General features: G+C 57.6%; 4 non-coding genes across 4 annotated transcripts; 3 read left to right on the forward strand and 1 right to left on the reverse strand.

Moving 5' to 3' along the window:
• Positions 1-4,003: 4,003 nt before the first annotated feature.
• LOC135446404 (U1 spliceosomal RNA) lies at positions 4,004-4,167 on the forward strand. The gene has a single exon (XR_010439800.1). It is a non-coding gene; the product is annotated as a U1 spliceosomal RNA (small nuclear RNA).
• A 2,090-nt stretch (positions 4,168-6,257) lies between these two features.
• On the forward strand, positions 6,258-6,421 carry LOC135446384 (U1 spliceosomal RNA). Its single transcript, XR_010439780.1, has one exon. It is a non-coding gene; the product is annotated as a U1 spliceosomal RNA (small nuclear RNA).
• Positions 6,422-9,030: 2,609 nt separating this feature from the next.
• On the reverse strand, positions 9,031-9,194 carry LOC135446385 (U1 spliceosomal RNA). The gene has a single exon (XR_010439781.1). It is a non-coding gene; the product is annotated as a U1 spliceosomal RNA (small nuclear RNA).
• A 1,547-nt stretch (positions 9,195-10,741) lies between these two features.
• LOC135446386 (U1 spliceosomal RNA) lies at positions 10,742-10,905 on the forward strand. Its single transcript, XR_010439782.1, has one exon. It is a non-coding gene; the product is annotated as a U1 spliceosomal RNA (small nuclear RNA).
• The last annotated feature ends 174 nt before the right edge of the window (positions 10,906-11,079 follow it).

Raw genomic sequence — 11,079 nt, forward strand, 5'->3', positions numbered from 1 at the left:
ATTTTCTTAAGTAGTGTGTTAAATCTAGTTTTAGGTTATAACATAATGTTAAAATAGAAACTATGCTATTTAAGATACTTTTTTTAAAGAAAGGACTCGCAGTGAGATAGCAGCCACAGGACACCCGAATCTTTCAGAGAAAGAGAATTTATTGCTCCCTTATCAGAACAAACGAACTTCTTCCTGCCTTGCTCAGCCCTGGTGACACCGTCAGGATTCAGAGGAAGAAGCTGACACTGCCCAGACAGAATCCTGTGTTTGAATGGAATTTATGCATCATGGATGAGCTGTATGAATATGCAACAGGCTATGGCTTTTAAGGGTTAATCCTCTGTGAACGTGGGTCCTTTTTCGGGCTTATTTTGCCCAGAAAAGGTACCTGGACCATCCATAACTCTTTGTTTTTATTGTCTCATATTATCCTAATTCAAATTGTCCAAATTATTATTACTCTAATTGTATTGCTATTTTTATAACCATTTTATTACTATTAAACTTTTAAAATGTTAAAACAACTGATTGGCGTTTTTCTCATCAGCAAACCCAGAGTTTATGTGTAAAAACAAATCTCATTTTCCATCCATCAATCAGCACAATCCTTCCCAGCGTTTGCTCTGGCTCTGCCCCCGTGCCCTGCCCCGTCCATCCCTGGGGGGATTGGGGGAAACTGGGGCTGGCAATGCCCCAAACTGCCCCAAAGAGCCTTTCCAGGGGTAAATTTGGGCTGGCAGTGCCCCAAACTGCACCAAAGAGCCTTTCCAGGGGTAAATTGGGGCTGGCAATGCCCCAAACTGCACCAAAGAGCCTTTCCAGGGGTAAATTGGGGCTGGCAGTGCCCCAAACTGCCCCAAAGAGCCTTTCCAGGGGTAAATTTGGGGTAAATTGGGGCTGGCAGTGCCCCAAACTGCAGCAAAGAGCCTTTCCAGGGGTAAATTTGGGGTAAATTGGGGCTGGCAATGCCCCAAACTGCAGCAAAGAGCCTTTCCAGGGGTAAATTTGGGGTAAATTGGGGCTGGCAGTGCCCCAAACTGCACCAAAGAGCCTTTCCAGGGGTAAATTGGGGCTGGCAGTGCCCAAACTGCACCAAAGGCCTTTCCAGGGGAAAAACTGGGGCTGGCAATGCCCAAACGCACCAAGAGCCGTTCCAGGGGTTAATTTGGGTAAATTGGGCTGGCAGTGCCCCAAACTGCAGCAAAGAGCCTTTCCAGGGGTAAATTTGGGGCAAATTGGGGCTGGCAGTGCCCCAAACTGCACCAAAGAGCCTTTCCAGGGGTAAATTGGGGCTGGCAGTGCCCCAAACTGCAGCAAAGAGCCTTTCCAGGGGTAAATTTGGGGTAAATTGGGGCTGGCAGTGCCCCAAACTGCCCCAAAGAGCCTTTCCAGGGGTAAATTTGGGGTAAATTGGGGCTGGCAGTGCCCCAAACTGCACCAAAGAGCCTTTCCAGGGGTAAATTGGGGCTGGCAGTGCCCCAAACTGCACCAAAGAGCCTTTCCAGGGGTAAATTTGGGGTAAATTGGGGCTGGCAATGCCCCAAACTGCACCAAAGAGCCTTTCCAGGGGTAAATTGGGGCTGGCAATGCCCCAAACTGCACCAAAGAGCCTTTCCAGGGGTAAATTGGGGCTGGCAATGCCCCAAACTGCAGCAAAGAGCCTTTCCAGGGGTAAATTTGGGGTAAATTGGGGCTGGCAATGCCCCAAACTGCAGCAAAGAGCCTTTCCAGGGGTAAATTTGGGGTAAATTGGGGCTGGCAATGCCCCAAACTGCAGCAAAGAGCGTTTCCACCCTGCCAGGCTGTGGAACCCAGGGAATCCTCTGCAGGGCTCCAGACCCTGCCCAGGGGGCTCAGGGACCCTGGCACAGAGCCCCAGACCCTGGGCCTTTGATTGAGCCCTTGGAAAAACAATCACCAACCTTTATAGGGGGGATTACAAGCCACGACAGGTTAAATAGAATGGCAGTGGATTTATCACAGGGTGAAAAATAGATTTTGGGGTTTTAGAATGGGGGTTCAGGGGCAAGATGGAGGAATCTGGGCATGTCCTGTCCTTTCTCCTTCTTCTTCTTCTTCTTGGCCAAAGGGTCCCCAGAGCCCAAACCGGAGCTGTGAGGGCACCCAAAGGTGGGAATGGGCTCTCTGTTGAGGGAGGGATTAAATCATTCTGTGTCTGTTCAAAAAGGCAAAAAGCCCAGAAGATTCTCTCCCCACTTTGGTAAACAGACACCTCACAGGACCTTCAAGACTTCACCTCAAACCTAAGGTTACCTAATTAGACTCAGGCTAAAAAGTCTCAGGTGATTCACTAGAAAAAGAAGAGAACAAAGGAAATAATCGCTTTTGTGGGGTGTTTTAGTAGGAGTAAGAACATCTTGCCCCTGGCTCGGTTTTTCTCTATAAGAGCTTTGTTATTTTGCCCTTTATTAAACCTTTTTCTGTTTCCAAGAGTACCTCAGAAGCCATCCTGCTGATTTTATGCCATTTAGAGTACTAAACTACCTCAAGTATAATAAGTTCTCTGAGAGCTCCTAAGACCTCACTCAAAGAGAAACCCTAAAACTTTCCTGGGTGAATGGGCAGAGCTGCCCTTTCCATCCATTTCCAGGGGAATATGCAAACAGAGTCCTTTGGGAACTGTTAATTGTGCATTTACTTTGGACAAGTTAATTGTGCATTTTGCACAGCAAACCCTGCCCCAGCAGTGGCAAAGGGCACTCGGGCACGTGGAGAAAGCGATGGGGTCATTCTGCATTCCCAGACCCGAATTCCATGGGATGTCCGAGGGATTTCCTGCCCGGAGGGATTTCCTTCCCTGAGGATTTCCTGCCCCGAGGGATTTCCTCCCGCTGCAGGAACAACAACAATGCCCCGTTACTCCAAGGTCCCTCACAGCCAGTAACTACAGACCAGGATATTCCAGCGTCCACTATAAAATCCACGGCTCCATTCCCGGCTCGAGCGGCCCCAAAGGGCTCAGGGAGACGGGAGATGCCCGTGGTCCCCTCCAGCCCAGCCCTGATGCTTCCTCTCCTGCTCTTCCCTCGTGTCCGTGCCCAGCCCGAGCTGCCCGCAGCCCCCACTGTGATATTTGGGAGGTGTCAATGCCAGCCCAGGAGCTGCCCCTGCACAGGGCTCGCCGTCTGCCTGTGCGCTGCCCTGGCACAGGTTTGGGCATTGCTGTCCCGGGCACAGATTTGGGCATTGCTGCCCCGGGCACAGATTTCGGCATTTCTGTCCCTGACACAGATTTGGTCATTTCTGCCCTGGCAGAGATTTGGGCATTTCTGCCCCTGGCACAATTTGGTCATTCCTGCCCTGACACAGATTTGGTCATTCCTGTCCTGACACAGATTTCGGCATTCCTTGTGTCTCTTCTCCTCCCCTGGAGCTCCCTCCCGTGTCTTGGGCACCCCCTGGGCACTGCCCATCCTCTGTGCCCCCCGTGTCCTTCCCGGAGTTCCCATCCCAGAGCTGGCACCGAGTGCGAGCAGCGCCGTGTGAGAGAGACAGCGCCGTGTGAGACAGCTCCGGGCCTGCTGCCCGTGCCGGGTCTGGGACCCTTCGGGGACTGGTTCTGCTCTGGATCTGACTCCGTTCCGGGTCCGGTTCCGTTCGGGAGGATCGGGACGCGCCCGGGCCGGGCGGGGGTGGCTCCGCCGCGCCGCCAGGGGGCGCCAACACGAGAGCGAGACACGAGGCGGGGCTGGGGAGGGGCGTGGCCATGCAAATCACAGCGGGGCAGAGGGCGGTGCCAGGATGCGGTACCAGTGAGGGGGCGTGTCCATGCAAATGAGATGCCCGCCGCGCGGCATGCCGGGCCCGATCCCGCGCCAAGCCCGCGCTGTCCCGGCGCGTCCGCGGGCTTGGCGCGGACCGGGCCGTGCCGGGCCGTGCGGGCCAGGCCGCAGCGCGGCAGGGCCGGGCGGGGTCGGGGCCGGGCCGGGCCGGGCGTGTGCTGGGCGGGCGTGCGTGGGGCGGGGCAGGCGGTGCGTGGGGCTGGTCGGGCATACTTACCTGGCAGGGGAGACACCATGATCAAGCAGGTGGTTTTCCCAGGGCGAGGCTCATCCCTTGCACTCCGGGTGTGCTGACCCCTGCGATTTCCCCAAATGCGGGAAACTCGACTGCATAATTTGTGGTAGTGGGGGACTGCGTTCGCGCTCTCCCCTGGTCTTTGTGGTTAATGATAGAATGAATACTATTACTACTGAATAATTACGTACTTACATAAATTTCGACAGCCTCACCTGTCGCGGTAATTTGGGATACTCAAGCTGTCTCCCGCCTGTCCCAGCCCGTCGCTGTCCCGTCCGTGCCGAACCCCCAGCAATCCGCAGCCCCTCGGGAGCTGTTCCGGCTCTCGCCTCTCTCGCTCCCCGCTCGGCTCGGCTTTAGGGCGCACCCCGCACCCCGCTGCCATCGCTGGCACGGATGGCAGCAGAGATTCCGTCCGGATCGGCTTTGGGCATTGACACCCAGAAATCAAATGGAGAACCGCAGCGCCTTTGGGTGCTCGTTGAGCAGGAATTGTTCATTACGGCATGCCAGGCGCAGGAGGAATAACTCCTGCCTTTCGTGCAGGCCTTGGTCATGAGAGGAAAGATGTGTGGAAATGTCTTTACAATTTTATGGGTGAAGCTATATGGGGTGTTAACGTCCCTGAAATGGCTCCGAATGCCTCTGCTGACCTTGGGCAGCAGGTTTGCTGCAGAGCCCAGGGAGTTTGGCTCCTGAAGGACACAAGGGTCTGCACGAGGCTGAGCTTCTGAGCTCTGGGGTAAAATGACGGTGCAAGGGGGGAAGATGTGGGAGGTGGGGCGGGAGGGCTGCGCCTTCCTGGAGCCTCTGTCAGTGGGGAAAGGAAGAGGGCAAGGTGCAGCTGGGAGCTGGGATAAAAGGAGGCTGCACCCTCCAAAACCCGAGAGAGAAGCCCCCACAGACTCTGCCTTTATTCGAATAAAGCTGAAGAACTCCTCTATTGGAATATTACCAATATTGTGAATGGGACGTGCCTTGGCTTGTCTGGCCCTTGGTGCTGAACCAAATAGGGACAACTGCGCTGTTTCACCCCACAGACACTTTGGGCTGTGGGTGTGTGGTGTTTCACCCCAGGGACACTTTGGGCTGGCTGGGTGCTGCACTGGGCCCGTGGGGACAAGGTCAGGCCTGCCGGGACTGCCGTGGTGCTGGGATGGAACTTCCCCCATGGAGGAAGGTCTTCAGGTTTCCCTCTGGCAGAGAAGCTTTAAGGGGATGGTGAAGGAAAGGAGTCGGTTCTGATGGAGGGTTTGGATGCAGAGCTTTATTCTGGCCCACAGGCCTCTGAATGCAGCACCAGCTCCAGCAGAACTCCCTGAGCCCGTGGTTGCTGCTCCTTTAACCCCGGGAGAGGGGCAGGGAAGGGGCAGGGAGCCACCAAGCAGGGACAGGAGGGACAAAGGGACAAAGGACACCTGGATGGGCCAGTGCCCCCCAGGGGTAGAGGGCATCCTTTGGATCTGCCAATCACTCGAGGCCCTTCTGGAATGGCAGGACTGACAGACAGCGCTGGGAGGGGAAAGGAGAGGGGACTGACACACCTGGGAGGGAATCTTCAGGGGAGAAACCCGGGGTTCTGGGGTGACCTCTGAGATCACAACGCAGGTGACTGTGCAGGTGCCACCCTGTCAGTGTGCGGTCCTGGCCTGCCCTGAGCCCGGCACAAACCGTTACACCCAGCGCGGTCCCGCGCAGCCCCGCTGCCCCGCCGGTCTCTCGCAGCCCCGTGTCCCTTTCCCCGGGCCCGGCGCTGCCCCCGGCTCCGCTCCCGCTGCCGCTCCCTTGCTGGCCGCGCTCTGCTGTGGCTGCGGCTCCGCTGCGCTCTGACACCGAGTCCCGGCAGCGTCACGGCACCGGCACCGGGACCTGGAACGGGACCAGGACCGGGAACGGGACCAGGACTCGGCAGCCGGTTCCGGTCGGCGAGGGGGCGGGGCCTGGAGTGGCCGGGTGAGGGGGCGGGGCATTAGCGGCGCGGTACCGGTGAGGGGGCGTGTCCATGCAAATGAGATGCCCGCCGCGCGGCATGCCGGGCCCGATCCCGCGCCAAGCCCGCGCTGTCCCGGCGCGTCCGCGGGCTTGGCGCGGGCCGGGCCGTGCCGGGCCGTGCGGGCCGGGCCGCAGCGCGGCAGGGCCGGGCGGGGTCGGGGCCGGGCCGGGCCGGGCGTGTGCTGGGCGGGCGTGCGTGGGGCGGGGCAGGCGGTGTGCGGGGCTGGTCGGGCATACTTACCTGGCAGGGGAGACACCATGATCAAGCAGGTGGTTTTCCCAGGGCGAGGCTCATCCCTTGCACTCCGGGTGTGCTGACCCCTGCGATTTCCCCAAATGCGGGAAACTCGACTGCATAATTTGTGGTAGTGGGGGACTGCGTTCGCGCTCTCCCCTGGCTTTCCTGGTTAATGACAGAATCAATGTAACAACTTTTGCAAGCGTACCGAATTTCGTTAGCTTGTTTTCTTGCGGTTACTTTGTTCTCATTTGCTCTTCCGCTCGCCCTTTTCAGACCGGGTTTTTGTGTATTTGCAGCTAAAAGCCTCCTTTGCTGCGCCATTCCGTTTGTTACGGTTCAGCACTCTCGGGGGTCTCTCTGGTCATGATGACCCCGAGATGTCTCAGGGAGTCCCTTTTCCCAGCCCGGCAGCCGAAGAAGGAGTCAGCATTCTTCTGTTCTCGTTCCAAAGTTGTTTATTATTTCTTATCTATAACATTCTTTCTCTGACCCGCCGAGGTCTCTCTGGCAGGTCGGGTTCAGGCACAGTGACCACCTTCAGGGCAGTGTTATCTTTGCTATTGTCATGGTTTGAGCCTGGCACAGAGCCAGTGCCCCCCATGAAAATGCCTCACCCTGGTGTCTGCTGTGAGATGTGACCAGGAATAAGCAAAACAGGCTCTAACTTAAACATAAAGACCACTTTATTACTTAAACTACAGGGAAATAGGGAGAGACTATAAAGAAAAGAAAAAAAAATTGAAAACCTTACAAAACCACTTTTCCTCCTCCCCACTCCCTGACTTTCCCAATCCAATACATTCTCTCAAAAATACCAACTGCCCAGCCCGGCACGACACTTTAGTATACTCAAACTGCAGTTCATGAAGAGGAAAAGGAGTCCTTCTTGTTCCATAGGCTTCTGGAAACACACTGAAATCCCGGATGCTTCCTTGTCACTTCGGCACCGCCCGGAAAGTCCATTTGCCGCTTGTGACATGTTCCCTCCATGCTCAGTGCTCTCACCACCGAGACATGGCCAGAGCTGCTTTTAGGGTGGTCTTTCAAGGATGCCTTGTCTCACTCCAAAAAGGCACAGTCTCTGCTTTTGGGACAACTGTCCCCCCCATATTTTTCCAACCCCCTGGGGCCGGGGGGTCCTCACAAATGAACCCTCCTGGTTTTGAGGCACTGCCTCCCCCTAAATGCAGTCTGTGTCACAGGAACAACTGAGTCCATGGCTACAAGAAAAAGTCCAGCCAAAAGGCCACTCCAAATCATCTCTCCCCATCCAATCATCTCCACAATCTCCGGGCCAAAGTCCTTATCTCATCTCATCTCCCTTCTTATTCAGCTTCGAGGAGGATTAGCATTTTTGTAAGGCCCCAATCATGAAAGGAAAGGGTTAAAAGTTTTCAGTCTCTGTCTGTCGGTCCCGGAACGGCTCCCACGGGAACGGCTCCCACGCACGCTGCCCACACGCTGCCGCTGCGGCCGGGCAGTCTTCCTCCCCCCTCTCGCTGGCTGCTCTCCTGGGGGGGGAGGGGGGGGGAAAAGGGGGGGGCTGGCTGCCCGAGGGCTGACTCTCTGGGACCTTCCACCCTTTCATCCTCGAAGCCCCCTCAACACCATCTCTGTCCAGGCCCCAGGCCTTACCGCATGGCTGGCCCCTCCCCCGCCCAGCAGCAGCGGGCCGGGCGGGGGAGAGATCTGAACTCCTCGCCCGACGAGGTCCAAAGAGGAAGTGCCAGGGCAGTGCCCTGCTTTTAACCCCTGTGTATTCTCGGAGGTGTGTCCAAACCCCACTGGCTACACCAGGTGTCAGTATGAAACCCAAAACCTTCATTGGTTTGACCACAGCTTCCCAGAATTCCCAACTTCTTCCTGGTCAAACCATGACAGATATTAAAAACTACGTGTACATTATTTACAATAATTTCCCCATACCTATCACCTATGTTAGACAGTCTGTCTCTGCCCTGAACCAATCGAAAAGTGCCACCATCACAGCAGAAGACGGAGGCCAAGAAGAAGGAGAAAGACTGGACATGCCCAAATTCCTCCATCTTGCCTCCTGACCCCCCTTCTAAAAACTCCAAAATTCTGTATTTCACCCTGTGATAAACTATCATTCTACTTAAACTTTCGTAAAGGCTTGTGAATCCTCATACAAGGTTGGCAATTGGTTTTTCCAAGAGCTAAAATCGAAAGCACGGGTGCTTTTGACTCCGTGTCAAGGTCTCCGAGCCCCCTGTCAGGGTCTCGATTCCTCCAGGTTAGCCAGAGGAATTTCCTGCGTTCCGACAAAGCACAACATTGTACGCAGTTTGTTCTATTCAGCAAGAAAGGGGTTGAATTCCCTTTTATATCAACTCTCGTGGTTCACAAGGACAAGTTCCCGTCGCTGGAAGTGCGGCAGCACTCGCGGACCCGATCGGTGTGGCCGGGACAGCGATCACCGAGCGGAACCGGCATCTCTGCGCCTCCTGCCCGGCTCGGACCGCTCGGACCCGCTCGGAGCCGCTCTCCGCCGGGTGTTCCCCTGGGCCCGCAGGTCGGGGTGGGACCGGCCCGGATCATCCCGGCTCCAGACTCGGCATTCCTGACCCCCTCGGGAGCCGCTCTCCAATTCCAGCGGGGAATAACCGGGGCTCCGGCAGCGCTCGTTTGCAGAGGGCACGGCAGCGGACCGTAGGACGACAAGGTCCATATAATACGGGGACAAGAAATGACATGGGCGCCGCTCAGCCACGATTGACTGACATCTTTTTTTTAACCAGTAATACCAGGGGAGAGCGCGAACGCAGTCCCCCACTACCACAAATTATGCAGTCGAGTTTCCCGCATTTGGGGAAATCGCAGGGGTCAGCACACCCGGAGTGCAAGGGATGAGCCTCGCCCTGGGAAAACCACCTGCTTGATCATGGTGTCTCCCCTGCCAGGTAAGTATGCCCGACCAGCCCCACGCACCGCCTGCCCCGCCCCACGCACGCCCGCCCAGCACACGCCCGGCCCGGCCCGGCCCCGACCCCGCCCGGCCCTGCCGCGCTGCGGCCCGGCCCGCACGGCCCGGCACGGCCCGGCCCGCGCCAAGCCCGCGGACGCGCCGGGACAGCGCGGGCTTGGCGCGGGATCGGGCCCGGCATGCCGCGCGGCGGGCATCTCATTTGCATGGACACGCCTACTCATCGGTACCGCGCCGCTTCTGCCGCGCGCTCCCACTGCCTCGCCCCCCCCACCCGGCCACTCCAGGTCCCGCCCCCTCGCCGACCGAACCGGCTGCCGTTCCTGGTCCGGGTCCGGTTCCTGGTCCCGGTGCCGGTGCCGTGACGCTGCCGGGACTCGGTGTCAGAGCGCAGCGGAGCCGCAGCCGCAGCAGAGCGCGGCCAGCACGGGAGCGGCAGCGGGAACGGAGCCGCGGGGCAGCGCCGGGCCCGGGGGTGACCGGGGCTGTGTCCGGGACACCGAGAGCTCCGCCGGTGGTTGGGCCTGCCCGGGGAAAGGGACACGGGGCTGCGAGAGACCGGCGGGGCTGCGGGACCGACCCGGGGCGGCAGCGCTCGGCAGGGCCCGGCAAACGAGGGACCGGCCCCGGCAGGGAGAGTGTGAAAAATGGTTTTTTGTGATTCGTGTCAATGGGCAATGGAATCAGCAAATGCTTGTATCTGCTGCAGATAAAGTTATCCCAGTCCCCTGGGGTAACTACAAAGAACGGTTTTGAAACTTTCTGAACAAATAAAGCATTGAACAAAAAAAAATAGAAGTATAGTAAAGAGATGAGGAAGCAGATTGATGTTTTGAATAAAATAGAGGAAGTGGTGGTTAAGCTAAGGGATATTGCAACAAAGCAATGAAATGCTTGTGAATAATAAAAAGCTTGATGCCCTGGTACCAGACAAAAATTCTGAAGGGGACACCGGTGAAATGCCCCCCTTCAGCTGCCACAAGGACAGGGAGCCAACAACTGCTCGGAAAGACGATGAAATGGCCGATGCCAGCTCATTGATATTTGCTGGTTCGGACTAACCAAGCACACGGAAAATGCGTTGTAGCCTTGGAAACAGCTCACACCCCTGGTGAACTTGTGAGCGGCGCCGTGAGGGGAGCGGTGACTGCCCGGCCGCCCAGCGCTGCTCGCCTGCTTTCTTTAAAATGAAGAAACAGAGAAATGAAATTCGGTTTGGCTGTTACATTTCGTATCAAGAGGCAGCGCTGGAGCCGTCCGGGTGCCCCTCCCGCGGGTCCGGCGGGCGCGGAGCGGCTGGGGCGTGTCCATGCAAATGAGATGCCCGCCGCGCGGCATGCCGGGCCCGATCCCGCGCCAAGCCCGCGCTGTCCCGGCGCGTCCGCGGGCTTGGCGCGGGCCGGGCCGTGCCGGGCCGTGCGGGCCGGGCCGCAGCGCGGCAGGGCCGGGCGGGGTCGGGGCCGGGCCGGGCCGGGCGTGTGCTGGGCGGGCGTGCGTGGGGCGGGGCAGGCGGTGCGTGGGGCTGGTCGGGCATACTTACCTGGCAGGGGAGACACCATGATCAAGCAGGTGGTTTTCCCAGGGCGAGGCTCATCCCTTGCACTCCGGGTGTGCTGACCCCTGCGATTTCCCCAAATGCGGGAAACTCGACTGCATAATTTGTGGTAGTGGGGGACTGCGTTCGCGCTCTCCCCTGGTATTACTGGTTAATGATAGAATGAATACATGGCATGAGACGTTATCCGCGGCTCTACTTGCCCGCTCCTTTCTATTCGGGAGTCGTTCTTGCGGTCCAGGACCGCGAATTCCCTATCCAGCCTTGTGCCTGCCGTGATACCGGTGGAGCTCCGGTGCTCGCCTGTACCAGCAT

Source organism: Zonotrichia leucophrys, chromosome 3, assembly GCF_028769735.1.
Source record: "Zonotrichia leucophrys gambelii isolate GWCS_2022_RI chromosome 3, RI_Zleu_2.0, whole genome shotgun sequence".
In the NCBI taxonomy this organism is placed as follows: Eukaryota; Metazoa; Chordata; class Aves; order Passeriformes; family Passerellidae; genus Zonotrichia; species Zonotrichia leucophrys.